The sequence below is a fragment of the Lithobates pipiens genome, unplaced genomic scaffold (genome assembly GCF_037356315.1).
Source record: "Lithobates pipiens isolate NorthernLeopardFrog02 unplaced genomic scaffold, aLitPip1_a1.2 Scaffold_3, whole genome shotgun sequence".
In the NCBI taxonomy this organism is placed as follows: Eukaryota; Metazoa; Chordata; class Amphibia; order Anura; family Ranidae; genus Lithobates; species Lithobates pipiens.
In genome coordinates, this window is record NW_027507790.1 from 238,739,151 (window position 1) to 238,766,349 (window position 27,199).

Sequence of the window (27,199 nt, forward strand, 5' to 3'; positions counted from 1 at the left end):
CTCTGCTAAGAATATATAAATATATGTAGGAGAGAAATGCCTGGCTGTTAGTGGGTATACTGTACAAAATAACTTGTAAAGTTAGTACCAGTATAAAATGAATACAGAACAAAACCCTCCTATTGTTTTCAACCAAGGAAGCTGCCTCCGTTTGATCTTCAACTGCCATAGTGCTGCACATGATCAGTTATGACACCAGCCATTGGATGGTTTGACACTTTGGTTGAGAGCACAACCAATGGGAGTGTTACATTCCCGGCACAAAAAAATCACAAGAAATCCCCCCCCCAGCACAGATGCAAAAACCCCTTTCCTATTCTCTCCCAAACAAACGCTGTGGTTAGAAATCCGCTGTAATTCCAGACGAATGTTTAATGGTCATTTACTGTAATTGCCACTCATGCAGCGCTATTAAATCCGAGGGGAAAGTGTTAATTTCATCCCGAGAACACGCAGAGCGGAGAGAGTCAGAGAAATACAGAGTCTTCCTGACAGTTCGGCAGACACAATAGTGATCGGAACATAATGTCCTGAGTCATTACATCTGCAGAGCGTTCTCAAATTTATTCCTGTAAGAAGACCGTTGCTCAATGTAGAACATCGCTCTGCGCCATGCGATCTCCCTGCGTGTCTCTATTAACTACTTCCAGTCCAAACCAATCCTGGCATTTCTCTTATACGTGTAAAAATCTGCATTTTTTGCGAGAAAATTACTTTGAACTCCCAAAAATTATATATATATATATATATATAATTTATTTTTTTAAGCAGAGGCCTTATAGAATAAAATGGTGGGTGTTGCATATTTTTATGACACATGATATTTGCGCAACAGTTTATTAAACACAAACTCTCAGGAAAAATAACACACTTTAAAGCAAAGTTCCACCCAAACGTGCAAGTGCACTGCAGTCCTTTTTTTTCTGCCTCTAGATGTCCTCAGTCTGAAGGCCAGTCTTAGATCTGAGCCCAGGTCATCTTGGACTCGCCAAATGAACAGCAGCAAAATGATGAGCTTATCTCTGTTCTCTTCACCTATCAGCACCCTTCGCATCAGCACATGAACTGATTGGCTATTTGGCTGCTTCTTCCTCTCACATTCCAATGCGGACACTAGTTCTGGTGACAACCAGGGATTCCCTCATTTTGGGAAGATTTTTTTCACACTTCCAGTTTTGGCTATGGGATAGGAAGAGAAGGGAAATCTCCCCAACGGGACACGGATGATATATGCTGACCACAATATATATATATATATATACTTCCTGCCTGGACATCGCTCCTGGACATCCGCACACAAGCAATGTTTCATATTCCTATTTCTGGATATAGATATATATTTATATTTATTTATTTTTAAAGCAAAAGTTCAAAAAAAATGTTTTTGTGATCTTCTGCTTTAAAAAGGTAGAAAAGAGATTTGGGGTCTTTTTGACCCCAGATGTCTCCATAAAGAGGACCTGACATCCTTATTTATATTACAAGGGATGTTTGTAATAGGAATAAAAGTGATAAAAGAAATAAAAAAATATGAAGAGGAACAGTGCAAAAAAAAGAAAAGAAAAAAAAAAGAAAGTAAAATAAATAAGAAAAAAAAAGAAAATGAACACTTCCCCATCCTTCTGTGTGCAAATTCAGAATCGAACGCATACGTAAGTCGTGCACACATATATAAATAGTATTCGCACCACACTTGTGAGGTATTGTTGCGAATGTTAGAGCAAGAGCAATAATTCTAGTACTAGACCTAAATTGTAACTCTAAACAGGTAACCTGTTAAGGTGTTTAAAATGTTGCCTATCGAGATTTTTAAGTACCGTAGTTTGTCGCCATTTCACGAGCGTGTGCAGTTTTAAAGTGTGACATGTCAGGTATCTATTTACTTGATATAAAATCAAATTTCACATTATATAAAACAATTGGGGTAAATAATGTGTTTATTTATATTCATTAACCACTTCAGCCCCGAAGCATTTGGCTGGCCAAAGACCAGAGCACTTTTTGCGATTCGGCACTGCGTCGCTTTAACTGACAATTGCGCGGTCGTGCGACGTGACTCCCAAACAAAATTGACGTATTTTTTTCCCCAGAAATAGAGCTTTCTTTGGTGGTATTTTATCACCTCTGCATTTTTTTTTTGCGCTATAAACAAAAAAAATAGCGACAATTTTGAAAAAAAGCGCATCATTTTTACTTTTTGCTATAATAAATATCCCCAAAAAATATATAAAAAAACATTTTTTTCCCTCAGTTTAGGCCGATACGTATTCTTCTACATCCTTTTGGTTAAAAAAATAAATAAATCACAATAAGCGTTTATTGATTGGTTTGCGCAAAAGTTACAGCGTCTACAAAACAGGGGATAGTTTTATGGAGTTTTTATTATAAATTTTTTTTTGTTTACTAGTAGTGGTGGCGATCAGTGATTTTTATCGTGACTGCGACATTATGGCGGACACGTCAGACACTTTTGGTGCTATTTTGGGGCCATTCACATTTATACAGCGATCAGTGCAATTAAAAATGCATTGATTGCTGTGTAAATGTGACTGGCAGTGAAGGGGTTAACACTAGGTGGCACTGCAGGGGTTAAGTGTGTCCTAGGGAGTGATTCTAACTGTGGGGTGGAGGGGCTGTGTTTGACATGACACTGATCACCGCTCCCAATTACAGGGAGCTGTGATCAGTGTCAGTGTCACTAGACAGAACGGGGAGATGCTTGTTTACATCAGCATTCCCCCGTTCTTCCTCTCTGTGAGGCGATCACGGGTATCCCGCGGTCGGAGTCACGGAGCTCGTGGCGCGCGCCTGCTAGCCAAGCCTCGCAAGATCGCGTACAATAACGTGATTTCGCGCAGTGGAGTCAACTTGCCGCAGTAAAACTGTGGCGGCTGGTTCACAAGCGGTTAAAGTGTATTTTTTTCCAAAAAGCTTGTGTTTGCAAATCCTCTGCGTAAATTCCCTGCGACATCAAAAAATGCAACGATCATCTTTTTTTTCCCTAGTGCAGTGATGGTGAACCTTGGCACCCCAGATGTTTTAGAACTACATTTCCCATGATGCTCCTGCACTCTTCGGTGTAGTGGAGCATCATGGGAAATGTAATTCCAAGACATCTGGGGTGCCGAGGTTCACCATCACTGCCCTAGGGTCTCTGCTAAACGGAAATATGTATAATGCTTGGGGGTTAGAACTACGCTATCCAAAATAACAAGTTTTGCTTCCTTTGTACTTCAACGTGTACATGTTTGCAAACCATTTTTTTTTTTATGTTAATGACAAAAAAACCAAAAACACTTATCCAATTCAACATAAGATTAAATTAGCAGAGCATGGTGAGTTTTCTAATTAGAAGGCTCAGCATACTTGCTTGCGCCTGTGTAAACAAACTAATTAAAATGAGTTTGTGTCTGTTAGATGACCTGTGCAATATTCACCTTCAATCCATAGATTTCCCTTGCAGTACTTTTTTTCTTACGCTAGATGTCCTCAGTCTCCCTTCCTCTGAGCTCAGGTCATCCTGGACCCGCCCCAGCCTGCGACTGGTCAGTGAATGGAGAAGCAGCACAGTGATGAGCTCAGCTCTGTCACTCTGCTCCGCCCCCTCTTGAAACGACTGGCTTAATGGGCTGCTTCTTTCTCTTTCAATCTGATCTCTGCTGTACAGGGACTGCAATAAGCTGATACCAATTGAAATTGAAATACTTAAACAGATTGCATTTAAAAAAAAAAGTTTTATTATGTTTTAATGATTACAGAGCTGCATTAAAGTGAAGTTAGACCCCAAAACAAAAATTGTATATATTGCAGATTGCCAATCATTTGATGTGGTGGCTGCATTCGTTTTATTTTCTTAGGCTTTTTCCCTTCTGTTTTTACCTGGAATCTGACCAGGAACACACCTTTTGTATTAGAGCGCCCCCACTCTGGATGAAGGAGCACAGGGGGCACCTTTGGACAACAGCACTGTCAGTCTGGGGGGAGGGGAGTGTTAGATGGACTAGCAGATTTAGATACATGAACAATTTGACACGAAACTCCAGCTAATACTTTATAAGCAGACACAGCAAACAGTTTTGTTTTCCTTTTGGGTTAAATATTTTACATAAATAAAAGCTGATCATTGTAAGGGCCGGTTCACACTGCAGGCGAGGCGAGGCGACTCCGACTTGCCTCGCCGCGACCTGCCGCGACCTCAGCGGCAACTTGCAGATGACTTCTGTATAGAAGTCAATGCAAGTCGCCCCGAGGTCGCCCAAAAGTAGTACAGGAACCTTTTTTCTGAGTCGGAGCGACTCGAGTCGCTCCTCTTAGAACGGTTCCATTGTACAGAACGGGGGCGACTTGCGAGAGCGAGGCGAGGCGAGTCGTGTCGCCTCGCATCGCCCGCTGTGTGAACCGGCTCTAAGCACCCCTGCTTGTGGTAAATGGTTTGTCTCATCTCTGTAACTGCTACTTTCTTGCTGGGGAGCTTGTTCTTTTGAAAAACAACAGACTGCCCGGATCACCAGATGAAAAGAGAAGAAAGGAAGCCTTAAAAGAAAATCAATGCAGCCATCCCATCTAAGAATCGGTAAGCTGTAATAGAATAAATACTTGCTTTTTGGTTGAAGGTCACTTTAATTTATGTCTTTTATACATGTTGCACCGTACAATATTCACCTCCAATTCAGAGATTTCTCCTGCAGCGTTTTCTTTTGCTAGAGGTTCTCAGTCTGAAGTATAACAACATTCAACACACAATGCAGAGATTTCCTTTGTAGTACCTTTTTTTTACACTAGATGTCCTCAGTCTCACGGTCAGCATTATACCAACTTCCTCTGAGCCCAGGTCCCCTTAGATCCGCACCCCCCCAGCCTGTGACTGAACAGTAAAAGGTGAAGCAGCTCAGTGATGATCTCCTCTCACCGTCACTCTGCTCTCTCTTCCTATCAGCATGTTGCTTTCAACTGATTGGCTTAGTGGGCTGATGCTTCTTCTTTCACTCTGATCTCACAGCCACCATTATTCAACCCACTTCCTCGAAGCCCAGGTCATTCTGAACCTGCCCCCAGCCTGTGACTGGCCATTGAAAGGAGAACCAGCTCAGTGATGATCTCATCTCTCTGTCATTCTGCTCCCTCTTCCCATCAGCATTCTCATTGAACCAATTGGCTCAGTGGGCTGATGCTTCTTTTTTTCACTCTGATCTCACGGCCAGCATTGTTCAACCCACTTCCTCTGAGCCCAGGTCACCCTGGACCCGCCCACTAGCCTGTGACTGAAAAGTGAAAGGAGAAGCAGCTCAGTGATGGTCTCATCTCTCAGTCACGCTGTTCTCTCTTCCAATCAGCATGCTCCTTGAACTGATTGAGTCAGTGGGCTACTGCTTCTTCTTTAACTCTGATCTCACGGCCAGCATTATTCAACCCCCTTCCTCTGAGCCCAGGTCTCCTTTCACTGTGACTGGCCAGTGAAAGGAAAAGCAGCTTAGTGATGAGCTCATCTCTCAGTCACTCTTCTCCTATCAGCATGATTTTTGAACTGTGTGCTCAGCGTGCTGTTTCTTCCTTTCCCACTCTGGGCTCTGCTGTACAGGGACTGATACCAGGTTGAATGTAAACACTTACACTGATTGTATTAATGATGTATCAGTTATTGCAGAGCTGCATGCATTTGTGTCTTTTAGATCTGCCTGGAGTTCAGCATTAAACACTCTGAAAATGCCATACACGTGGCTTATAAATAAATACCACGTGCAGCATGACCCCCCCCCCCCCCCCATGACTTCTACCCACCATGCAGGGCACAATAAACCGCCCAGCTTATAGGCCATCCACAAAGTACAGAGCTCCTCTGAATTACACATAAGTAGCCACTTCTGCAGTGAATAGCTCACATGGAATGTCTCCCGAGGTTTTCTACTAACGCACACAATCTACCGCAGTCATTTTCACTATGACCAATACAATCTGCATTTCTCATCATCACACAGCGAGCGCACAAAACAAACGCCTTAACAAAAGGCTGACCCCGGCTTCTGCAGCCCACACTGGAGAGAACGAATCCAGTCTCTGTGCCGGTGGCTCACGTTTACCAGATGCAAGCGGAGATCCTGAACGAACGTTACCACGTGACAGGGCTGACTGCAAGACGAAGGTGCGGCAGGGTGATAACAATCATCCAAGGCAAATATTAAAGGGTACGCCTGAGCCAAATATAATAAGAAAAAAATCTCCACATACATGCAAATTTTCCAATGTTTTAGCCAGTTAAAATGGTATTGAAAAATATTTGTTGATCCTGCCAGAAATCCAGTGAACTTGTAACTTCATGTTGTATGGTGACAACCAGGGCTTTTTTTCTGCAGGAACGTGGGGGACACAGTTCCGGCAACTCCTGGACTAACTGTATGTAATGGCAAGGGGTGCTGGGGTGTACTGAATGGTCTATTGATGCTGGCTGATGGAGGAGCTATTGCTCCTGGAGGACATCTATTTTTGCATGGCTGTTTATTGTTGCTGGGGAGGTCTATTACCATTGCTAGTGGGGGTCTATTGTTGCAGGGGGGGCAATTGTTACTGGAAGAGATCTACTGATGGGAGGGGGGCTATTGTAGATGGAGGGCATCTATTTTTGCATGGCGGTCTATTGTTGCTGGGGAGGTCTAATACCATTGCTGGTGGGGATCTATTGTTGCAGGGGGGTCGGTTGTTACTGGAAGAGATCCACTGATGGGGGAGGGGTTCTGTGGTTGCCGGTGTTCTGGCAGATAGTGCCCTGCCATCATATAGTGTCCGCCCCATACTGCGCATGCGCAGTACAGAGCAGACGAAGCTTCGGAAAATCTCCGAAGATGAACGGCGCCTGCCGTGAGTGGAGGTGGTAGCCCCACCATCCAAGCGGACATAGGGTTGGGAAAATTAGAGGGCCCCTCGCGGGCTCGCTTCGCTCGCCACGCTTCCGGCTCGGCCTCGCTGCACTCGGCTCTTTTATATTCCAACTCTGTGTCCACTTGGATGGTGGGGATAGAACCTGGACTCATGGCGCAGGCGCTGTTCATCTTCGGGTATTTTCAGAATCTGTGTGTGCTGTGTACTGTGCATGCGCAGTACACAGTGTACACTATCCGATGGGGGACAGTATATGATAGGACACCAACTGCGTGGGGAACTATTGTTGCTGGAGGGCATCTATTTTTGCATGGCAGTCTACTGTTGCTGGGGAGGTCTATTGTTGCTAGTGGGAGTTCTATTATTGCTGGTTGGGCTTCTGTTGCTGGGGGTTCAATTGTTCCTGGAAGGGATCTACCATTGAGTGAAGGGTCTATTGTTGCTGTCTGCTGGACAGTCTATTGATGGGGTCTATTTTTGCTGGCTGCGGGGGGATCTACTTTACTGCTTTTCTTGTTATTATTAAAAAAATGCCATACCAATTACTTCTCACCACAAAATTATACTTGGTTCTGTATTCTCTAAAAGTGGTGGTGCTGGGAGGTGGGTAGGGGGTGAAACCAAGAGAGATTGTGCTCAGAGGTGGGAAGGGGGTGGAACCAAGAGAGATTGTGCTCAGAGGTGGAAAGGGGGTGGAACCAAGAGAGATTGTGCTCAGAGGTGGAAAGGGGGTGGAACCAAGAGATTGTGCTCGGAGGTGGGTAGGGGGTGGAACCAAGAGATTGTGCTCGGAGGTGGGAAGGGGGTGGAACCAAGAGATTGTGCTCGGAGGTGGGAAGGGGGTGGAACCAAGAGATTGTGCTCGGAGGTGGGAAGGGGGTGGAACCAAGAGATTGTGCTCAGAGGTGGGAAGGGGGTGGAACCAAGAGATTGTGCTCAGAGGTGGGAAGGGGGTGGAACCAAGAGATTGTGCTCAGAGGTGGGAAGGGGGTGGAACCAAGAGATTGTGCTCGGAGGTGGGTAGGGGGTGGAACCAAGAGATTGTGCTCAGAGGTGGGTAGGGGGTGGAACCAAGAGATTGTGTTTGAAGGTGGGTAGGGGGTGGATTCAAGAGATTGTGCTCAGAGGCGGGTAGGGGGTGGAACCAAGAGGTTGTGCTCGGAGGTCGGTAGAGGGTGGTGATAACACATGGATTTCCGCTGCACTGAAATCTCAACTGGAGTTGTCAGCCCTGCCTGACTACAGAACACCTTTTCCTATTATGGTGAGAAGGGGGATGTGTTCTGCAGTCCAGAATAGGAAAATGTAGAAAGGTCTAAGGACAATGTTTGGAATTCCAGTCCATTCCAGTCCATTAAAGAGAGTGTGCTATCAGCTCCAACAAGAAAGTTAGGAGCTCACTGGATTTCTGGAAGATCCAGTATTCTTTTTTCTGTATTTGCTGCATTTCAAAATCTGTGATAGCACTTAAACACTGACTAAAGCTAGTAAATAAGCTTCGAGGCACCCCAGTCTAGAATGGAGGCTCTCTATCATATTGGAAGCCCCACTTATCACATAAAAGTCCTCCATTCACATCGGACGCTTCTGATTTCTTCTCCTTCCACATCAGAGTCCTCAGTTCCCCTTTCCAGATCACAGCCCTCAATAATCCCCTAATTTCTCGAAAGGCCTCAGTCCCCCCCCCCCCCCATTTCACAAGAGTCCTCAGCCCCCCCCCCATTCCACAAGAGTCCTCGTCCCCCCCATTCCACAAGAGTCCTCGGTCCCCCCCATTCCACAAGAGTCCTCACTCCCCCATTCTACAAGAGTCCTCGGTACCCCCCATTCCACAAGAGTCCTCGGTCCCCCCATTCCACAAGAGTCCTCGGTCCCCCCCATTCCACAAGAGTCCTCGGTCCCCCCCCATTCCACAAGAGTCCTCGGTACCCCCCATTCCACAAGAGTCCTCGGTACCCCCCATTCCACAAGAGTCCTCGGTACCCCCCATTCCACAAGAGTCCTCGGTCCCCCCCATTCCACAAGAGTCCTCGGTCCCCCCCATTCCACAAGAGTCCTCGGTCCCCCCCATTCCACAAGAGTCCTCGGTCCCCCCCATTCCACAAGAGTCCTCGGTACCCCCCATTCCACAAGAGTCCTCGGTACCCCCCATTCCACAAGAGTCCTCGGTACCCCCCATTCCACAAGAGTCCTCGGTACCCCCCATTCCACAAGAGTCCTCGGTACCCCCCATTCCACAAGAGTCCTCGGTACCTCCCATTCCACAAGAGTCCTCGGTACCTCCCATTCCACAAGAGTCCTCGGTACCTCCCATTCCACAAGAGTCCTCGGTCCCCCCCATTCCACAAGAGTCCTCGGTACCCCCCATTCCACAAGAGTCCTCGGTACCCCCCATTCCACAAGAGTCCTCGGTACCCCCCATTCCACAAGAGTACTCGGTACCCCCCATTCCACAAGAGTCCTCGGTACCCCCCATTCCACAAGAGTCCTCGGTACCCCCCATTCCACAAGAGTCCTCGGTACCCCCCATTCCATAAGAGTCCTCGGTACCTCCCATTCCACAAGAGTCCTCGGTACCTCCCATTCCACAAGAGTCCTCGGTACCTCCCATTCCACAAGAGTCCATCCTATCCGCACCATTGAAACACATGCCACAAAACATAAGCTGCAAAAACTATTGTATGCAGTGTGGAACTCCGGACAAACCCAGAAGGCACCCCAGTACAGTTGAGAAATGCTGGTCTAAAGGACTCAGCAGCCTTTACCATAGGAGTCAGAGACATGCGGTGGGAGACAAGGCCATCAATCCCACCACTCCTAGAAGTGTCAAATGCTAAAGAGGCCTGAACGGAGAAAGGATAGGAGGCACGGGTCACGAAAGAAAACAGTATAAGCCCATGAATCATCCTTGTTTTAGAAGATTACATTTTAAAAAACCTATCAGTCCCAATAAATGGTCTTGTGGGGAAAGAATAAACATGGGATCCAGGAAACACCAGTCAAACACACCTTCACAACACCCTATAGAAAATTACTAGACGTTGAAATTGTATTATATCCATCACTCCCCTTGCACACTCACCAACAGCTGGCGTTGGGTGCCAAGTTGAATTGCTGGATGGCACCACCATGCAATCATAGGAAAATAAGGATCTTCACCAACACACCTTGGACTGGTGATAATCTTGCCCTTTATGTTATGCATCCCAGGACATTTCGGGACCTTGCAGCACCCTTTTTCAAGGTAAGGTGCAAGGGGGTCTGAAACGTTGTCCTATGACGCTTGTTGATGTGAGAAAAGGACAAGACTAATCGCTAGACCAAGGTGTGCTGGTGAAGATCCATATTTTCCTCTGATGGCCCCACAGGTTGTCATTTCAGTACACTGCAGCTCAGCACATTCTTCTGTCCCCGTGTTGAAGATCCCCCCTGAGCACTTCTGGTCTTGACAGCATACCGGCATTGTCAAGCCCAGAAATACTCAGGGGGTCCTCAGCACAGCGACAGAATCATGAGCTAAACAGCGTTGTGCCAAAATGACAGCACGTGGTGCCCCTACGAGACTGAACTCAAGCGAAAAGACAAAGAAAGGCAGACTCACAATGCACTACGGGGAACCTCCTGGCTCCACTCTCCTCCATCCAATATTCCGTCTTCCAGCAGACAAAGCCGACCGCCGCCACAAACTTACCATTCACAACGCCCCCTCTCTCTCTCTCCCTCGCTTTCTCTCGCCCTCTCTCTCTCTCTCTTCTCTTTTTGTTTTAGCAGCTCAAACAAGCCTCATGTGCCACTTAATTTACCAATCAATTTCCTACTCTGACTGTGCATTTTTTTTTTTATCCCGCTGTACCTCTGCATTCACCTACACATCGTTTTATGAGACGGTTGCCATGGTAACTGGTCCTCCAATTATTTATGTTGTACAGCTACATAGGAGGGAATGCATACCTTTACACATAGATTATTTATATTGCTGTCTATATTGTGTGCGGCATGCCAAAACAAAAAAAAACTGAACAGCGATAATAATTAAATCAACAATAGAAGTCTGTGTATATTTTAGGGGGAAAGGAGCATATAAAAAGTAAATGAAATAAACGGCTTCTGATAAGGTCAGTTGTCTATATCTGCTGTTTTTTTCTGCTTACTAACAGTGGCGTGTTTCTTTTTTTTTTTACATTTTTCTACAACTAATGGAATCATGAATTTTTAGGTCTATTAAGAAGTATGTTTTTTAATTATTAACCACTTCAGCACCGGAAGAATTTACCCTTTTCCCTGACCAGGCCATTTTTTGCGATACGGCACTGTAGCGCTTTACCTGACAATTGCGCGGCCATGCGATGCTGTACCCAAACAAAATTGACGTCTTTTTTTCCCCACAAATAGAGCTTTATTTTGGTGGTATTCGGTCACCTCTGCAGTTTTTATTTTTTGCGCTATAAACAAAAAAAATAGCGACAACTTTGAAAAAAAACTAAATTTTTTACTTTTTGCTAAAATAAATATTCCAGTTTTGTTTTTAACAAAAACTAATTTTTTTTCCCTCAGTTTAGGCCGATATGTATTCTTATACATCATTTTAGTTAAAAATAAAGAATCGCAATAAGCGTATATTGATTGGTTTGTGCAAAAGTTATAGCGCCTACAAAGTAGGTTATTGATTTATGGCATTTTTATTGTATTTTTATTTTTTTACTAGTAATGGCGGTGATTTGCGATCTTTATTTGGACTGCGACATTGCGGCGGGCAAATCGGATACTTTTGACACTTTTTTAAACCATTGACCTTTATACAGCGATCAGTGCTATCAATAGCCACTGATTACTGTATAAATGTCACTGGCAAAGAAGGGGTTAATATTAGGGGGCGATAAATATATACTAGGAACACACGATCTGTCACCCCTCCCCTGACAGAATGTGGATTTGTGCGTTTACACACACAGATCCACATTCCTGCTATGTCAAAAGTGATCGCAGGTGCCCGGCGGATATCGCGGCCGCCAGGCACACGCATAGGCTCCTCAGTGACGCAGTGGCCGCGCCCCCTATACAGGCGGGAAGCCAAGGACGTCATATGATGCCCGCCCAGGATGGGAGATCCCATCTTCGGACATCATTTGACAATATGCCAGGAAGGAAGTGGTTAAATCAGCCTTAACCTTTTTAAAGCAGAGGAACTCCTGAAATAACTTTCCGACCCCTGCTAAAAATAACTATATCTACAAGTCATGATACATTAGTGTGATGTCAGTGGGAAGAATGCCCCTTACACTTGTGGTCATTGGAAAGAGTTAACCCCTTACAGATGGCTAAAACGATCAATGGTGTCAGTGGGAACTTATCAGAGAGGCATTACTCAAGGAACCCCTACCAACCTCTGGAGGAACCCTAGGCTTCTGTGGAAACCTGGTGGAGAAACTCTGATAAAAAAGGGCGATTCACTTTTGTTGGGAAAAAAAAATCCCTTCCAGGTGAAGTACATTGGAGGGATTTTAACAAATTTTGTAGCCGATTGCTACTATATCTTGCCCTGAAGAAATAGCGGTTGTTTCACAATGTCCTTTGAAGACCAATTCTGAATGGGAAAGTCTGGTTCATTATAATCCCCTCTCAGTGTTCCGATGAGAAAAGCTGCAGGGTCTTCATTCCTTTATAAGTATTTACCCCTTGAGGAGTATCTCACTGAAAGAGAAATTCCTATTGCAAGGGGGTGCCTACATTTTGACCTGTATGTAGTGCAGATGTTGTGCATTCCACCTGCCTCTCAAGAAACCGAAAGTGACATATCTCAGATGCTCTACCCTGTTTTGTGACCCCTGATGACATCAGACAGAATTATGTGACCCCTGATGACATCAGACAGAATTATGTGACCCCTGATGACATCAGACAGAATTACCGTATATACTCGAGTATAAGCCGAGATTTTCAGCCTCTTTTTTGAGGCTGAAAGTGCCCCCCTCGGCTTATACTCGAGTCATCGCTGTCTGCCCGCTCGATCAGCGTGTCGAGCAGACAGACAGCGGCCATTCTATAGTTCAAAAGCCGCGCCTCCGGCTCCGCCTTCGCCTGTGATAGGCGGAACACTGAATTTCCCAGCAGCCTGTGTTCCGCCTATCACGGACATCGTATCATCCTCGTACTACGGACGAGGATGATACGATGTACGTGATAGGCGGAACACAGGCTGCTGGGAAATTCAGTGTTCCGCCTATCACAGGCGAAGGCGGCGGCGCAGCTTTTGAATTTTACAATGGCCGCCGAGGCGCCGACGAACGAAGAGGGCACGGGACGGAGGCAAGGCAAGGCACGGGACGGAGGCAAGGCACGGCGGCGAGGCACGGAGGCAAGGAGGCTCGGCACGGGACGGAGGCTCGGGACAAAGGCTCGGGACACAGGTAGGCTGGACACACACACACACACACACACACACACACACACACACGGATGGATACACACACACACAGGGATGGATGGATGGATGGATGGAGACACACACACACAGGGATGGATGGATGGATGGACACACACACACACAGGGATGGATGGACGGACACACAGGGATGGACGGACACACAGGGATGGACGGACACACACACAGGGATGGACAGGCATGTCTTACCCTCGGCTTATACACGAGTCAATAAGTTTGCCAGTTTTTTTGGGGGTAAATTGGGGGCCTCGGCTTATATTCGGGTCGGCCTATACTCGAGTATATACGGTATGTGATCCCTGATGATGTCAGACAGAACTAATGAAATGCGTAGGGTTCAACATCTGAGATACGTCACTTATGGTTTCTTGAGATGTAGGTGGAATGCGCCGCGTCAATTGCGGTTTCGGTTTCCATATTAATTTGCTATACTGGAATTCTTGTTTTTAATGGAAAAATGTACATGCATTTTAACAGTTTTTAATAAACATTATTTAAGTGACCTACTACACCAGTGATGGCGAACCTTGACACCCCAGATGTTTTGGAACTACATTTCCCATGATGCTCCACTACACTGAAGAGTGCAGGAGCATCATGGGAAATGTAGTTCCAAAACATTTGGGGTGGCAAGGTTTACCATCACTGTACTACACTATGAGAGCTCTTTTTCTCCTTAACCCTGGTGAGGGAGTTTATTACAGTGAGCTTTAAAAGGTGCAGGAGCACTGATGTCCACTTTGGGAGATACATGAATTGGGGTTGAGAGCATACAGGGAAGAATTTTAAAGATCCTTATCTAAGCACGTTTAACCCTACTTTGAGCGAAGGGGGTGTGGGGGGTGCTGGAGAATAAGCACCATCCTTCCTTTGGTGGCACTTTCCTTTCACCGTGAGGATTTAAAGGCACAAAGCACATGATTTATGGACTTTATTTCAAAGGCACTGGGTGTATGATTTATGGACTTTATTATTTATTTTCATATAATTTGTGTTTTTTAGGTATTTCTTGAGAGCGCGGTCCTCTGTCTATATGGTTTATCAATAAATGGTGTATTACATGCTGTTCATACTCACTCAGTAACTATGAGATTAGTTTTCTGTATTCTGCAAAAAACACTGGTTGATCCTGCTGCTCCTTATCTCCACCTTCTATTCATGTCCCCAATTCAGCTAGGGATTTTGCAGCTGTGGTGCCAACTCTGCACATGCTCAGTTTTCAGTGTTTTTATGTTAAGCATTTCCTCATCTGCATTTCACATCTGAGCAGCCCATGTGACTATAGCGTCACACATGTGGGCATATACACAGTGGTAAAAGACAGCCCACTCCTTCCATCCTTCTCCATGCCCACTAACCAGCTAAACATAATGGGGGTGGGATATTACATGTAGATTAATGGTGGCTTCACTTCCCTCTTATTCTAAGTAAGGATGAGCTCAGGTGTTTTCACGAACAGCAGATGCAGAGCCTGCCAGTTAGTCGGCACTGCACAGCGCTAATCATAGGCAGTGAGAAATCAGGGCAATGTCTCACTGCTTGTGATTAGTGCTCCGCAATGCCGACTTCCTGGCGGGCTCTGCACGTGCTGTTTGCGAACATGCCTGAGCTCATCCTTAAATCGAAGACACTGGCTGGAGGGGCGTGACACAGCTTGTGACTGGCAGAAATCCGCCCATACCATGTTATTACCAAAAAATAAAACAGATTTGATTTAAAATATATATTTGTATGACAATTTAAAACAGTTTATTGATATTATTTATTTTTACTATATATATATATATATATATATTCCAAAGGCGTTTTTTTTTTATAAAGTTTTTTTTTATTGGGTACAGAAAAGTGGTACCAGCAGCAGAGGACTAGAAGCTCCCCCTGCAGGCAGGCAGAGAAAGATCTGGGTCATGTGACGGCTGTATATCAATTAGAAGAGGGGCATTTAGATTTTTTTTTTTATTAAGATAATTACGGTGCCATCATCCATATACAGAAAGAGAAGGGATAATGTAAATTAAACTGTGTGTTCAGTATCACTTTAATATTTAAATGATTCCTTAGCTTCACAGTAGGGAAGTTACGAACTATAAATGTAAGTCATTTTTTTATTTCTTTCACTGTGACCATCTTATCACTAGGAAAGAAAGTAAGGGGACACGTTCCAATAGGGACAATTTCCAGAGAAAACTGTCTTATCCCTTGTACACACGGTCTGAGATTCCGACAACCAAATCCGTCGGAGTTATTCCGACGGATTAATTCCGGAAGAGGTCCGGAAGTGATGTTGCATACACACAGTCGGACTCAGTTGTCGGAAAATCCGATTGTGATGACGTTATTTTGTTACGACGGGACTACGTTCAGGCTAGTAGCCAATAGCTTTGGTCTAGGAATTTGATCTGAGCATGCGTGGCACTTTGTCCGTCGGAGTAGGCTACACATGATCGGAGTATGTCCGATCGGCGCATTTTGTCAGAAAATTTTACCGGCAAGTTGGAAAAGTTGGTCCATCGGATATTCCGACGGAAACAGTCCGATGCAGACCACACACAGTCGGAATATCCGACAAGACGGTCCGATAGGAAACATTCCGTCGGAATCTCCGACCGTGTGTACAAGGGCTTAGAGGGACTTCCCCTTAAACGTTTAATACTTAATGATGTAAATTCCACAATGGAAATAGAGTTTACTTTCCCCTTAAAATACATGTTTAATGACTACAAATTCAGTCAGACACCTGAAAACCAAGTCTTTCATGACGCTTTTTTCAAGATAACCTGAGCAATAACTGCAGACCTCAGAGAATTAATCTAGCAAACAAATACCTCCCGGCAATCATTACTGGTGACCTCAAACCACCGTAATATCTGAATGTACCGGGGCATCATCAAACACTAATCGCACAAGATGAAAGCCTGCTGCGGCAGCTGGGTATAGGTGATAAAAATCAGCCCACAAATGTGACCCAACTGCAGGAAAAACCTATTAATTTATTTAAATTAGACCATCTATACTTCATGGGTAAAAGCCACAAATCTAGTCATGCTTCTACAGTCAAGAAGTTCTCCAGCAATTTCCAATGAGCACCTCTAGCATGCAGAGTGGCGGGAGTTTCTCTCATCGGCAAGCAGGTTTGTTGATCAAAAATCCTCTGGAAAACCTGAAGAGGGAATGCCTCGGTTATCTATGATTTGCCCAGCACAGTGACAGCTTCTTGGTGGACTCACTCAGGTCAGCTAAGCTCATCCGGTCAGCACTAGATGGAATACACAGCAAGGTAAAAAAAGAAAACTGGATACGTTTTTGCCATGTCACCAATACCCATGAGTCAATACCTTTTCAAACTCTAATGGATATAACGCATCCATCTCCCCAGGTGACTACTAGCATCTCTCAGTTCACCATCACTCTAGAGTCATGGGGGGGACAATCACCCGGGGTTTATGATACAAACAAAATGTTATTAAGTGGCTATAGAAGGAGAATCAAGCCAAACGTCCCACATCTTGTTGAACTTTTGAGGACACCCATGAGAAACATACGTTGCTTTGTATAGGGTAGCACCTTATTTAACAGAACTTTCCAGGAGTGAAAAGTGGGAGCCTCGTTGGACTTCCACTTTAGGGCAATAGCCTTGCGTGCATAAAAGAAAGTAGTAGACCAATAAGAGTCTTTAGTGCCCGATGGAAGGCCAGTGCAACCCACAGTCAAAGAAGATAAACATCGACATTCAGAGAGATCTCAACAGTGGTTAGATGTGTGATAAATCCAGCCACCTTGGACCATAAAGTTTTAACGTTCAGGCAGGTCCACAATATTTGATTGAGGTCAGCAGGCTCGCCCACACATCTCTAACACAGGAGAGAAACACTTGAATATATTCTTTGTTGTTTGTGGGATGTCAAAAAAATCCTGTGCAACACCTTAAATTGGATCAACTTATCCCTACAGGCCACGAGTTGGCTAAAGGGGTAGTCCCACAAATCCTCATTGTTGATGTCAAGGGCAACTGTCATCTGGAAAAGTTTAAAAATACATTTATGCTATGGTATGGATCTACGGATTGTTGCGACATGCAGTTTTCACTGGAGGTAAACTCAGTTTATGTATCTTTTTAACATATTCTTAGTTTTGAACTGTTCAGTTCTGAAACAGGTTTTCTTTATGGGGAGTGAAGAGAATGGGGAGTATGAAGAATTAGCTTTTGGCTCCATCACCTTCTGTCAGGTTATGTCACTGACCACAAGTGTACACTGAAGCATGATCCAATTTGCTTAAGCAGGGGAAAAAACTCCATCCTGATCCCCGAGAGGCAGTCGGATATTCCGACATGGGTGCCATTCCAAGAATACTTTCCTTCTTCTCAATGCATGCAAAGAGATCATCTCTGATTGGATGAAGTGGAGATCACAACGTCATCCCCCAACTCTTCCCATTTCCCAATCAGAGAATGCTTCCTTCATTGGGAAAATGTAGAGTGGTCTCCCTGAATGGTGCCCATGGGACCTAGAAGCTAGTGGAGAACACTGTAGAAGTGGTGCCAGTTACAATGATTTCCAGCTTTCATGGGTATCACACAGGTATGGAAGGTAGTTACATAGTTAGTCTGGTTGAAAAAATACATCCAGTTCAGTATCCAGAGGAAGGCAAAAAAGAAAAAACCCTATAAAGCATAATCGTATTTGCTCCTTCCAGATCCCCCAAGAGGCGATTGGATATTCCTTGGATCAACTTTACCTATAAATGTAAGTATCAAGTTATATTATGCACATTTAAGAAATAATCCAGGCCTTTTTTAAAACAATTTACTGAGTTGGACAAAACCAGCTCTTGAGGAAGTCTACTCAACATTTTCGGAGCTCTTATTGCAAAGAAATAATTTTGTATTTGGAGATTAAATGTCCTTTCCTCCAGATGTAAAGAGTGCCCCCTGTGTGATGGCCTTAAAGTAAATAACGCAACACCAAGTTCACTATATGGACCCCTTATATATTTATACATATTGATCATACAACCCCCCCCCCCCCCCACCCAATTTCCTCTTCTCAAGAGAGAAGAAATTCAGTTCCTCTAATCCACGGGTCTCAAACTGGAAGTCCTCCAGCTGTTGCGAAACTACAAGTCCCATCATGCCTCGGCCTGTGGGAGTGATACTTGTAACTGTCATTCTTGCAATGCCTAATGGGACTTGTAGTTTTGCAACAGCTGGTGGTCCGCCAGTTTGAGACCCCTGCTCTAATCTTTCCTCATAGCTGAGTTCCTCCATGCCTCTTATCAGTTTGGCTGCCCTTCCCTGCAATTTCTCCAGTTAACCGATATCCTTTTGTAAACTGGTGCCCAAAACTGAACTGCATATTCCAGATGAGGTCTTACTATGATTTGTACACAACTAATCAACCATGATAAAGAGCATGCACAAAGCCAAGCACCCATGGTAATCACCATGTACAAAACCAAACACCAATAGCAATGAGCATTTTCAGAACCAAACATCAATAGTAAAGAGCATTTAGAGAACTGTGGACACCAACAATAATGAACATGTACAAAAGGAAGTTCCAACTCTAATGCCGCGTACACACGACCAGACTTAGGTCCGACAGACTTTCGACCGAGTTCTGACAGAGTTCTGACGGACTTTCCGAATGAACGGACTTGGCCACACACAATCACACCAAAGTCCGACGGATTCGAATGTGATGACGTACGACCAGACTAGAATAAGGAAGTTCATAGCCAGTAGCCAATAGCTGCCCTCGCATCGGTTTTTGTACGTCGGACTAGCACACACACGAGCGGATTTCTCGGTAGGAACTGGGTCCGGCGGAGTTCTGGTGGAAAAATTTGAAACATGTTCCATTTCTAAAGTCTGTCAGACTTTTGCAAATCAAAAGTCTGCTGCAGCCCACACACGATCGAATAGTCTGCCGGAATCATTCCGTCAGACTTTTGATGTTGAAAAGTCTGGTCGTGTGTACGCGGCATAAGGCACGTGCAAAGAAATCATCCATGGTAACAGGAATGTATAGAACCATGCATCCATAATAATAAGCATATGCAGAACCCTAGGTAACAAGCATGTTTAGATCTAATCAACAATAGTAAACATCATGCACAAAGCAAGCACCCATTGTAATGAACAAGTACAAAACCAAACACTATTCATAAAAGTCATGTAGAGATCCAAGCTCCCACGGTGACCATGTACACAGCCAAGCTCCTTTCATAATGAATTTGTACAGAACAATACACCCATGGTTATGAGCATATAAAGAACCGGATATCAACAGTATAGAGCATTTAGACAATTATGAACACAAATGGTAATGAACATATGCAGAAATTAGCTCTAATAGTAATGAACATGTAAAAAATCCAAGCCACCCTTAGTAACAACATGTATAGAACAATGCACTCAAGGTGCAGGGGGTAAAACCAAGGACCAATACTGAGTAGCATGTCCAGATTCCAGCACCCATGATAATGAGAACGTACAGATCTAAAACTCTATAGCAATGAGCACATAAAGAACTAATTACCCATTGTAAATGGCATGCTCAAAGCAAGACCTCATTGCAATGGACAGAACCAAGCATCCCATAATGCACTAAGCACCCACAGTAATGACCATGTACAGAGCCAAGCACCCAGTACAACAAACATGTACAAAACAAAGCATCTGTAGTAATGAGCATATACAGTGCTTTAATCAACATTAAAGAGCAATTAGAGAAATATGAACACCGATGGTAATGAACATGCCAAAGCAAGGCACATGAACAAAACCAAGCACCCACGGTAGGCGGAATGTACAGAACCGAGCACCAATGGTAATAAGCAGGTACACAACCAATCACCCATATTGGCAGCATATACAGAACCCAGTACCAATGGTAACAAGCATGTACAAAGCCATACACCAATGATAATAAGAATAAAAAAAGCCAAGCACCCATGATAATGATCATGTCCAGAACTGTAACAGGCGTGTAAAGATCTGAACACATATAGTAATGATTATACATATAACCAAACACCAATTATAATAACCACATACAGAACCAAGCACCCATGATATGAAGCATCTGCATAGCATGTACGGAATCGAGCACCGGTGGTAACAAGCACTTACAGAACGAAAGTACCCAAGGGAATGAGCATGAACAGAGCCAAGTGCCCAATGTAAGGATCGTGCACAGAATCAAACACCCATGGTGAATGTAAAGAATCAATCAACAATGTTAGGGAGCATGTACTTAACCAAGTACCTATAGAAATCAGCAGGTACTGAATCAAGTGCACATGGTACTAGGCATTTACAGAACCAAGCACCAGCATAACAATTAACAGAACTATGCACCAATGTTAATAAACGTGTATGCTGCTATGTGCAAATAGTTATAAACAAGTACACGACTATGCACCTGTGACAAGGAACACATCCAGAGCTATGCGCCAATGGTAAGGGACATTTATAGAACTATGCACCAATATCAAGGAACAAGTAAAAAACTATACACCAATGGTAAGAAACACGTACAAAACTATGGACCAATGGTCACCATTTGAACTGAACAGAAACATGGTAGAAAAACAAAACAAAAAACAAATGCCTATGATATTATTATTTAATGAGGCGGTAGAAAATAATGATAATGTTCAAATTGCAGCATCCCTTGGAAATCATTGAGATTTGAGTTTACAACAATCACAGAATGTTAAATAATTGTTACCGTTTCCAACAGTTTAGTAGACTTTTACGTTTCAACTATACCTGAAACCGCACAATGGCTTAGTGCAGTGGTCTCTAATCTGTGGCCCGCAGGCTGGATGTGGCCCTTTGTTTGCCTCTATCTGGCCCTTGGGCCACTATTCCTTCCACTGCTACAAGGCACTATTTCTCCTGCAGAAAACATAAGGCACTACTCCTTTCATTGACCCCCAACAGTGAGGCACGATTACCACCAAAGGCATCAATAATGGGGTACGATTCCTCCCAAAGACACCAATAATGGGGCACTATTCCTTCCATTGACAGCAAAGATGGGGCACTATGCCCCCTACTAATACAAATGATGGGGCACTATTCCTTCCACTGACAACAAAAATGGGACACTATTCCTTCCACTGTCACCAATGATGGGGCGCTATTCCTCCTACTAATACAAATGGTGAGGCACTACTTTTTTTTACTCCCATTGACCACCAAGCCTGAGGCATTGTTTACTCCTACTGACACTGGGGCATTTTCTAACCCCACTAGCCACAATCTGGCCCCTCTAAAGTCTAAAGGACAGTAAAACGGCCCTTTGTTTGTAAAGTTTTAAAACCCCTGGCTTAGTGTTTTTTTTCCCCCCACAATCTGGTATTGAATGAGTGCGTGTATCAGTGTGAAAAGGACACTAGAATGCAAGCTCTCTTGGGGGCAGAATGGTGGCAATGATGCATGTCCAGTGCAGAATAAAAATAGTTGCCTTAAAGGAGGATGAATAACAGCAGCCTCCCAAACCCTTCTATCATAGCCAAATCTCAGGCCATATGGACAAAGCTTCGGCACACCTTCATAGTGCCAAAGATGGTCTTCCCCTTCTTACCTCCAGCACCTTCCTATTCCAGTGAGGGATCAATAGACATGTGTGCAGGTTAGTTTCTTTCCACTTCTTTTTATTAATTTTCGATAAGAAAAAATTACAATAGTAGCAATGCAAAGTATAATAGACAAAATTTATAACCCACAGTAATAAATTGACATACTGAAGAACTTATGTACAGATGGGTTATATATTTTATCAGAAGAAAGTAAATGTATTACTCGTCTATTGTAGGCAAGCCACTATATAGTGAACAATGAAAAAGGTATAAAGTATAAGGAAAACAAATACAACTGTACCAGAACAAAAGGATTAATCATATATTGATTGGTTGTAAGGCATCCATTTATAAGGTTAGGAATCATCTGGGAACCTAGGAGGTCCATGGTGACCAATGTGCATTAAAGACCTTTAAAGTGTTAGATTGAATAGCAAAGTGTCTTTCATAAGAATGTTGCGTTTCAAACCTTTGTATAACTTCATTGGTGTTAGGGGCTATGGTAGTTTTCGATTTAGCTGTAATTGTCAGACAGGCCGCAATAAGAATACGAGTTATTATGCTCTTGAGTTGGGTTGGTACGTTCTTCATGGTGAGGTTAAGCATAAAGCCAGTTATGGAGGAAATTTGTTTAAAGGCTGTTTACCAAAATCTGCAAATATTTTTACATTCCCATAATACGTGAATAATGCTGCCCTTTGCACCACATTGTCTCCAACAGGAGTTGGGTTCCGAAGGGAAGATTAAAGACATTCTTACTGGGGTGAGATAAGATCTGTGAAGGATTTTTAGCATTAGGTCCCAGTGATTAGTACAAGGGGAATACTGGTATCAGGTTTGAATCACATCTCTCCATTCTGTATGTGAATGTGTTGTGCCATGTTCCTTTTTCCAATTAGCCATGTTGGAAGTTTTGGCAATTCTTGTTTTGCAGGAGGACATAGAACCAAGACAGCCCTTTAGGCTTGTCATAATATTGCCATACATCTTTGTGTATTTCATAGAATGTTGCCGAGTGGGTAGCATGGAAATGCTGTAGTTGGATCTGGGCATACACATGTGATACCGACTGTTTAGAGCAGGGATCCTCAAACTATGGCCCTCCAGCTGTTGCCAAACTACACATCCCATGAGGCATTGTAAAACTCTGACATTCACAGACATGACTAGGCATGATGGGAATTGTAGTTCCTGAACAACTGGAGGGCCATAGTTTGAAGACCCATGGTTTAGAGAGTAATTCTTTATATGCGAGTATGTTTTTCTGTAAATCTATAGCTTTGGGATTATGGAATATGGTATTTTAGAAATTTTACTTTTCCATATGAATTGTCTGAAAACCTTATCTGTGAGGTTGAAAGGGACTCAAATGGAAAACAAATGGGGATAGTTCTGAAGTAATAAATGAGTTTAGTTAGGAGAAGCATCTTTAGGGCTGCTATTCTGCCTAACCAGGAGAATTTGTAGGAGGAGATGTGGTTTAAGTCACTTTTGATATTGTCTAGTAGGGCAGGGAAGTATGCTTCATATATGGATGAAATGTGGGAAGCCAATTTGATTCCTAGGTAGGGGATCGTTTTAGACATCCATTGGAAGGGGAACCGGTCTTTAAGAAGGGATATTTGTTTTTAAAGAATATTCACAGGCAGTATACAAGTTTTAGTGATATTAAGTTTTTAGTAAGGGACTGTACCGTATTCTTGTAGTACTGTTTGCACCCTAGCCAGGGAAGAAGTTGGGTTGGTGAGTGTTAGGACCACATCGTCTGCGAAGAGTCCAATCTTATGAACGTGACCTGCAAGTGCAGGTTAGTTTCTAACACTACGTTGGTCCTTTGCCTGTCAAAGTGGTCCAACATTTGGTGATGCCAGGAAGGATTTGGGAGGCTGCTGCTGGTGCACATCAAGGTGTCTGCACTTGCACTCTATACCTGCAGCAGTTTGACCTCTTCCATTTCAGAGACCGGGTCCCTTTAAACAATCAGAGGCCCACAGTAACATTAATTTTGTTACATAACCAACGCCAGTCTCTGTCACTAATGTGAACACTCAAAATTGTTAGGCATATAAAAATAAACACGGATGAAAGAATCATAGACTTCAGGCCTATTTATGTCCGTATAGGCCTTTATTCCTATAAAAGCTCCATGAAGAGGAGGCCTTCACATCACCTAGCAACATGCTCTCAATATGTTTCTATATATGGAGGACGTGGAGGAGGTTCTCACAAGTTACGTCTTTCTATACAAGAATTACGGAAGGGGAGGGAATCTTGTAAAGATTGTCTATGTCATCACAGCCACTGTCACAAGGGAAATCTTTCTGGGAAAAGAAAGGAAAAGGACCTTGTATGTGCAGTAGTTTCCTTTGCAACAGAGCAAATAATGCACCACATGCAATTGTAGGCTAAGAGATAGCTGTAAAAGCAGAAAGGGGTTTCCAAATGAACAGGAACCATGATTAGTACTTCTGTAGCTTTGACCTTGGAATGAGCAGAGATGCTTTTCAAAAACTACATTCAACTTCAAAACTTCCTTCAACATACAGAAATGTATCCAAGTAACTTAGACAGCAAGCCAAAACTTATAGCTACAGGTTGGAGGATTTGTGATTGCTACCTAAATACAATCGAGGGGTGCACACACGAGGGGAGATTTACTAAAACTGGAGCATACACAGCTTCCTGGTTTTATTGTCAAAGCTTCATAGAACTAGCTGAAGTTAGCTGCTGATTGGCTACCATGCACAGTTGCACCAGATTCTCAGTTCCCCAGTTTTAGTAAAACTCCCCCACCATTTGGGCAGACAGTACAGAGCCTGTAGGCATTGAACCAGCACCATCTCTTTCCACATATTTTATTTGTTTTACTGCTTTTAAACTGGCTTTGGACATTGTGACAGTGTGTAAATAATCCTTTAAGACATGGCTAACAAACTCTGTTTGGACTTCACAAATAAACTTAATAGTTTATAAAAAGACACAACAGCCTTTTATTTACAAAAACGTAAAGATGCCACCACACTTACTCGAGGACATTACCATAGTTTGTTCTACTTCTTTCCCTCAGAAGTTGAGTTCCTGGAAGAACCACCACTGGAAGAACTGACCAAGGTGAAGCACCATACCACCAAGTGGGCTCCTCATTTCGTAACAGTCCAAATTATTCCAATGATCCCCATAGGCCCCTCTACTTGTCAAGCTACTCACATTTGTTTTATCATGCCCAACTTTCAGCCTTTTTCAAAGAAGGAAGATGAGCAGAAGAATCTTCCCATTTTGCCCAAACGTTCTGAAATGAAGTCTCAGCCTACCCTTGGATGGATGCCCTGTCTACCTGACCACTAGTAAGGCAAGACCTTACTCCGACTTACATTAACCTCACATCTTAATCCTACCTTGACCTGTTCCTTCCTTTAGTCATATAGACCTAACCTATTCATCTTCATATCCAAAACTAACTTGACTAACTAAAAAAAAAGTAACTGATAACTATAAAAGTCAACCTTTTGCCTCTGGCTAGGGTGGTGGCTATAGGTAGATCCGGGTTCAACAACCGATAAGCACATGCTTGTTCTGGGTTAGTGACTCTGTTAGCATGCACCTTCAAAAATAGCCCAGGAGCATTACCCTGCATATCTGAAACCTGACTGATCCCCTCTAAGCCCTTTTCTTAAAACCAAAAACACTGTTTCGAGGAATGCAGCAGCAGGCAAATCTATGACCTCCCTCATAAGCATGAGAGTTAAAACCATGTGTGGGTGACAAGCCATCTGTCAGTATGCGTCTGGATTGTGCATAACAGTTTTGTTACGCATGCATGTTAATGAAATAGATTGATTAGACTGCTGTGCCAAAATCTTTATGAATAAAGTGAATTATAATATAAATACTGCATGAATTCATGAGAAGCGCTATTAAATGTTATTAAAAAATGTGTGAAGTAGTGAACACGGCTTATTCATAATACAGAATGACATACAGACATCCATACCTCCAGATTTCCTGAGGCTGGGAAACCATTAATGCTAAAATTTTTCTAAAGCCGTACCCTTACCACACCTATGATCCATCACTTCATCTAGCCAAAAGTAGACCAACACCATATATGTGATAACACCCCAAGATAGGTAGGAACACCCATCATTTTAATCTGCATGTAAAAATAGCTTGAAACTATGGTGGGAGATCATTTAAAGTGGAACTTCAACCAAAAGGGGAGATTCCCCTTTTCTGCCTTCTCTACCACTTTTGGACATAGGTTTTTTTTTGGTGGGGGGGGGGGGGGGGGGGCAGGTAACTGGTTGGGAGGGTACCTGGTTTAACAGGCACCTGCTCCCACTTGCCTCTGCAGCCCCCCCTCTTTTGCCCACAGCCTTTTGGGGGGGCAGGTACCTGGTTGGGTGGGTACCTGATTTAACAGGCACCTGCTCCCACTTGCCTCCGCCCCCCCCCCCCTTTTGCTCACAGCCTTTTGGAACATGCTATAGGTCCCAGAAATCTGCAGGACCATTAAAAAAGCACAGAGGGAAGCCAAATGTCACAGCTGGCATACCTTAGTAAACATACTGGCACCAGGGATCCAAATACCAGCACAGAATTGGCCAAGGGGGTACAGAACACTACTGTGGGGGGCAGAGGACACTACAGTGAGGGGTTTATGTGTAGGGGGCAGAGGACACTATAGGGGTGATGATGCGGAGGGGGCAGAGGACATTGCGTTGGGGGGGTACAGAACACTACTGTGGGGGGCAGAGGACACTACAGTGTGGGGTTATGTAAAGGGGGCAGAGGACACTATGTTGAGGGGTACAGAACAGTACTGTGGGGGGAGGGGGGACAAAGGACCCTATGCAGGGGGTGTGTAAGGGCACAGAGGACACAGCATTGGGGGGTACAGAACACTTCTGTGGAGGGAGGGGGGCAGGACACTACAGTGGAGGGGTGATGTGAAGGGGGTAGAGGAGACTGTATCGGGGGGTACAGAACACTACAGTGGGGGGGGTGATTTGAAGGGGGCAGAGGACCCTTTTTTCGGAGGGGGGGGGGCACTACTGTCGGAGGAGAGGAGCAGAGGACACTTTTATTTTATTCGATTATTATTATTAGCATATTAGCACCCCCCCCCAGGAATCTTTGCTTTCCTCCATGTTGTCCAGGTAGCTCTCAACCTCTGAAAGGTTGCCTATCCCTGCTTTATGCCCATATGTACATTACAAAGGGGCAATGTTGCCACTCTAGCATTGTAAACCGGATGGGTGTAGGATAGAACCCCCCCCAGTCATAACACTGGGCAGA

The 27,199-nt window shown here is 44.0% G+C and overlaps 1 protein-coding gene across 25 annotated transcripts in view; it reads right to left on the bottom strand.

Moving 5' to 3' along the window:
• The window catches only part of NEDD4L (NEDD4 like E3 ubiquitin protein ligase), a 585,723-nt gene that overhangs the window by 137,317 nt on the left and 421,207 nt on the right, over positions 1-27,199 (bottom strand). The window contains exon 1 of one of the 25 annotated variants that reach the window (XM_077462946.1): positions 10,475-10,568. The exons of the other annotated variants lie outside the window; for them this stretch is intronic. The gene's annotated coding sequence lies outside the window, so the exon portion shown is untranslated. Of the gene's footprint in view, positions 1-10,474; positions 10,569-27,199 lie in introns of those variants that run through there. 25 annotated transcript variants of the gene reach the window in all.